The sequence below is a fragment of the Sus scrofa genome, chromosome 2 (assembly GCF_054392235.1).
Source record: "Sus scrofa isolate SSC_HxYL_T2T_F1_AM1 chromosome 2, Sscrofa_HxYL_maternal_Yorkshire_Landrace_v2.0, whole genome shotgun sequence".
Lineage (NCBI taxonomy): Eukaryota > Metazoa > Chordata > Mammalia > Artiodactyla > Suidae > Sus > Sus scrofa.
In genome coordinates, this window is record NC_139384.1 from 13,144,920 (window position 1) to 13,150,935 (window position 6,016).

The window sequence follows — 6,016 nt, forward strand, 5'->3', positions numbered from 1 at the left end:
TCTTGTAAGACCTGATTGCACGGATGCTATTCAGTCTCCCCTGCAGAGTCCCCAGTGCACTCTCTCCTCCCTTGTGTAGGTCCCCACCTCCATCTGCAATGAAAAATGTCCAGCGGGAACCAGGAAGTCAGCCCTCTCTGAGATGTCAAACCACTGCTACAGGTGCCTTCCCTGCCCGAGGAAAGATGTCCATGACACCAGGTAAAGAAGGAAACTGGCCCACCAGCAGCCAGGGAAGGTTTCAGATGAGAGAAGATATTCACATCAAAGGAAGATTCTTTTAAAGGGAAAAATCCAGGGAATTCCCGTTGTGTTTTAGCAGTAACAAACCCAACTAGTATCCATGAGGATTCAGGTTCAATCCCTAGCCTTGCTCAGTGGGTTAAGGATCCAGCATTGCCATGAGCTGTGATGTAGGTCACAGATGTGGCTCAGATCTGGCATTGCTGTGGCTGTGGCACAGGCTGGCAGCTGCAGCTCTGATTTGACCCCTAGCCTGGGAACTTCCACGTGCCACAGGTATGGCCCTAAAAAATGGAAAAAAAAAAAATCCATGGAAGAGGAAATCAAAAAGACGGTGTCATTATGCCCTTCCCACCTGCTCTCTCAAAGCCATTAATGACTGTACCTTCATTCTTTCTTTCACCAACTATGTGTACGTCCAAATTCTATACTGATTTTAATGTCTGGAACATAGTAGGCATTCCACAAATATTTGGAAAAAGCTCCCTAATGACTTGATCGTTATTTTACTAAGATGTCATTTATTCAACTGGCACCTACTGTATGCAGCTACTGTGACAAGTGCAAAGGTTGTGGCAATAAGTAAGGCATAGCCCCTGGACCCACAGAGCTCATGATCTGTTAAAGGAAAATCATCTTTGTATAACAGAGACACTAGGCTTAAAGTAAAAATCAATGGCATTAACAAAAGCTCAAGCACTGAGTCATGAAAGCAGAGAAACAATCAACTCTAATGATGGCTATGTAAGGAGACATTTCACTGGAAGGGGTGGCATGAGATGTAGGGCTTCAAAGGCAACGAAGCATAATAAGGATGGTCCGAGTGAAGGAATAAATGACTGAGGCCTCAAGACACAAAAGCAATAAGGAGCCCAGAGTGACCTGAGTCTCAGCTGGGATGGGAGATGCAGGAAGCAGGTGACCACATCACAGATGGCCTTACTTGCCAGACTTCCGGGCGTGAATTCTATTCTGTAGGAAATGAGGAGCCACTGACTTACTTACATAGAGAAGCAGTATGTGTTTCAGTATGTGTTTGAGGGAGAGTATTAGGTGGTGGATGTATGGAAAAAGAAAGTGACTGGACCAGGAAAACCAGGTCCAGACTCCTAATCAAGGAAGGGGGTTAAATGGGAACATATGACTGCTCCAGAGCTCTAGCCACAAAGCCTGTCCTTATTTCCACTACAGAAAGCAAAGCTCTCATAGGTTCTATCAAAAGAGGGATTTAGAAAAAGGTGGCTCCTTAAAAAAGAAGAGTCTGTGTACATCGTAAGCCTCCCCATAAACATCCCCTACCTTTCAGAGGCTGATAAATGAATAAATGCCGTGACTATGAATTACAACCTGGCCACAATTGTTGTTCAATTCAAAGAGACAGAGCCTAGCCAGGAATTAGAGCTTCTGTAGGTTGCAAAGTCAATGTTATTTCGCTCTAGTCTGATGTCACCATGTCTGCCATCTGTGTTTTTGGCCCTGATTTTGAGGACATCAGGCTATCTGGGAGGCCCATCGTAACAAGACTGAAATACGCTGAATCTCCTGGAAAAGCCATTACACGTTGTATACCTGCTTGATCATGGGAAGGTTTCCAGAATTTTCCTCACTCTGTTCTCTGGCTGAGTTTCCCTTTGGATAGTGCCATGTGTGCGAAGTGCCCTGAGGACCAGTGGCCCAACTGGGAGGGTCGTCACTGCATTCCCAAAACCCTTGACTGCTTGTCCTACCGCGAGCGCCTCGGCACAGCGCTGGCTGTCTGCACACCCCTGCTCTTCCCCTTGCCCTGGCCATCTTAGGACTCTTCATCTGGCACCACTACACCCTCCTCATCCAAGCCAACAACCACCAGCTCAGCTATCTCCTACTGTCCTCCTTGGCCCTCTGTTTCCTCTGCCCCTTTGTGTTCATTGGTCATCCAGGGACTCTCACCTGTGCTGTATGCCAGGCAGCTCCTGGGGTCACCTTTCACAATCTGTGCTGGCCAAGACCATCATGGTGGTGGCAGCCTTCCACACCACCTGGCCTCACACCTGGATTAGGAAGTGGATGGGGCCAGTTCTCCCTAGCACCATCCCCGTTGTCTTGGTCCAGGCCACCTTGTGCACACTCTGGGTAACCAGATGGCCCCCACGACCTGTGAACTCTACAGAACCAGGGTCCCCAGGGACAGTGAAATGTGACGAGGGCAGCTTGGAACTGTTCTATGCCATGCTGGGTTACCTGGGCTTGATAGGCCTGGTTAGCTTGCTGGTGGCCTTCCCAGCCTGCCGGCTACCTGACACCTTCAATGAAGCAAAGCATATCGGTCTTAGTATGTTGGTCTGCTCCTGTGTCTGGGTGTCCTTCATCCCTGCCCACGTGAGTGCTCAAGGCAAAGGCACTATAGCCGGGGTGGTCTTTGCCATCTTGGCATCAGGAGCCAGCCTTTTGTCCTGCCTCTTCTTTCCCAAGTGCTACATCAGCCTTCTCCATCCCGAAAAGAACGCAAAAGAACAGAGGCTTGTCAGTCATCATCTCAAGTGAGAAAATCAGTAGTCAACAGTAGGGAGTTCTACTTTCTCAAGGATGCCTTCCCTAAGTGCATGGATAGAAAAGTACACCTTCCCCTGAGCCCTGTCACACTGATCCATACCCCTCCTCCTGTCACTAGCTGCTTCTATTTTGTTTTTTGTTTGTTTGTATGTTGCCTTTTTAGGGCTGCCCTTGTGGCATTTGGAAATTCCCAGGCTAGGGGTAGAATTGGAGCTACAGCTGCTGGCCTTCACCACAGCCACAGCAACACAGGATCTGAGCTGGATCTGTGACCTACACCACAGCTCAAGGCAACACCGGATCCTTAACCCACTGAGCGAGGTCGGGGATAGAACCTGCGTGCTCATGAACACCAGTCAGATTCGTTACCATTAAGCCACGACAGAAATTCCAGCTGCTTCTATTTTGTATTTCATTCTGTTAAAAGGAGATGAGACATGTTTGCAAATAACATGTCAGGGTATTTTCTCTTTTTTGGTGGAGCTCATGGCGTGCAGAAATTCCAGGGCCAGGGATCGAACACACACCACAGCAGTGACAACACCAGATCCTTAACTCACTGTGCCACCAGGGAACTCCCAAATAATACTGTCTTTCATAGAAACATCTGATCTAATTCACTCTGTGACCTCTCAGCAGGCAGCCGGTGCCTGGTGCAAAGAGGAGAGAGAATAGTTTTTTGATGAGTGAATAAATCCACTTCTGCAAAGTCAGCATTGGAAGAGATCTTTAAGAGGGGACCACAAGGTAGAATGGTTGAAAGAAGACAAACAGACCTGACTCCAATCCTCCTGGCTCCTCCGTGTTGTAGCTATAGGGACATGAGCATGTTGCTTAACCACTCTAAATTTCAGTTCCTTCAGGGCTTGCCATGACTGAGCCATTCTTTCTGGGTCATTATGATAATAAGATAAAATATGTGTGAAGGTTCTCAGCACTTAATAAACACTCAAGGAGTAAATATACAAGTCATCAAGTTTGTCCTGTTCTTTTACAGATAAGAAACTGATGCCATGTACACACTGTGGTTTATGGAATGGATGGTCAATGGGGACCTGCTGTATGGCACAGGGAACTCTACCCAATATTCTAAGATAACCTATATGGGAAAAGAATCTGAAAAAGAATGGATGTATATATAAGTAAAACTGAATCACTTTGTTGTACAGCAGTTATCACAACATGGTAAATCAACTATACATCAATAAAATTTTTAAAAATAAAAAAGGAAAAGAACCTGATGCCAAAAGAGGGGACCAAAGAGTTCCCCAGGGGCTCCAATTCGACCCCTAGATTGGGAACTTCATGTACCAAAGGTGGGGCCCTAAAAACAAAACAAAACAAAACAGCAACAAAAAAAGAATATAAAGTACATTACCAATACAATATTCAGTAAATGAAATGGTTTTCAAAACTTGTAATTGGAGCTTTCTCTGTTAACTATTAGAAATGCAACATGATGTGTCAGAAGACATGTTTCTACAATATTTTCTTAGCCTCTTTGCTGAAAATTCCATCTTGTCCTGCTTTACTTTACCCCATATTCCTGCTTGAAAAACAGTGCTGGTAAATGACTTAAGCTTAAGAACAAAGACCTAAAGGCATAAGTTATTCATGTGGTCAGCTGAATGAGGACATAATGCATTGGTCTAGGCACACTGGACCTGCTCAGATAGGCACACCGTTTGCACAGCATGATATGTCCTCTAAAGAATAAGAGGAAGATGAGCCTCATGGCCCCAAGTGGTTTATGAGCGGTCGTTAGCAGGATATGCATTAGCAAAGAGAACCATGGTACAAACATAGGCATGTCTTTTGCAGAAGCACAGTGATGATTCTCTAGATGCTATGCATAGACAGTTAACGCCAAGCTTCCTCAAATGCTAATGATTGTTAAATGCCTCAAGGTCAGAGTAAAAGCTTAACCATCTACCAGCTATGTGACTTTTATTTTTTTTTTATGATAGTTAACTTTATTTGTTCAAGGACTTGCTTGAAAGCATTAAACTAAGCATGGGCTTTAACTCTGAGAGCCCACATTCACATATTTAAGGAAGATAAAAGCAAACTGTGCTCCACATACATGGATGAATACTAAAGGCTTGTGGGAAATCACACTGTAGTTTGTAGGTTACTACAACCTAGAAGCCGGGAGTCACAGGTCCTTCAGGTCCTTCTGGATGCCCCACAGAGTGTCAGCACTGTTCTTGAGCTGGGCAACCTCATCATCCTTCAGCTTCTGGTTGATAACACTGGTTAGTCCGCGAGCATTCAGGACACATGGGAGGCTCAGGAAGACCTCATTCTCAATGCCATACATGCCCTGCACCATTGTTGACACTGGGTGAATCCTGGATAGGTTTTTCAACATGGATTCAATAAGATCTGCCACACTTAAGCCAATTGCCCAGTTGGTGTAGCCTTTCAGCTTGATGACTTCGTAGGCACTTTCAACCACCATCTTATGCACTTCTTTCCAATTTTCACTATCATTGTCCGTTCCCATCTCTGGATTCAGTTCCTGGAGAGACACACCTGCCACATTCACCCCACTCCACACAGCCACGCTTGAGTCGCCATGTTCTCCCAAAATCCACCCGTGGCAGCTGCTGGGATGAACGCCAAGCTTTTCAGCCATAAGATAGCGAAACCTTGCAGAATCCAGGTTACATCCACTTCCAATCACACGGTGCTTGGGTAATCCACTTAGTTTCCAGGTAACATATGTGAGAATATCCACTGGGTTCGAAACCACAATTATGATGCAGTCAGGACTGTACTTGACAATCTGAGGGATGATGAACTTGAAGACATTGACGTTCCTCTGCACCAGATTGAGACGACTCTCTCCCTCCTGCTGGCGAACGCCTGCCGTCACCACCACAATCTTGGAATTGGCGGTCACAGAGTAATCTTTATCTGCCACAATTTTGGGTGTCTGAAGGAACAAGCTTCCGTGCTGCAGATCCATTATTTCTCCTTTGAGTTTATCTTCCAAAACATCCACCAGAGCAAGCTCATCCGTCAGAGACTTTCCCAGAATGCTGATGGCACATGCCATACCGACTTGTCCAACACCCACTACAGTGATCTTATTGTTTGGGATTGTTGTCTCTTCTTCTGCAACTGGTACAATCAGTTTTTCCTTAAGAGTTGCCATTGTGCGCAGAGGAGTGAAAGTTCTTGAGACGGCTGTAAGGGTCGCCCGAAGGAGACAAAGTCGGCAGCGTGCGTCTGCTCT

At 45.9% G+C, this 6,016-nt stretch overlaps 1 pseudogene; it reads right to left on the minus strand.

The window, feature by feature from the left end:
• Positions 4,735-6,016, minus strand: LOC407246 (lactate dehydrogenase B pseudogene; annotated as a pseudogene).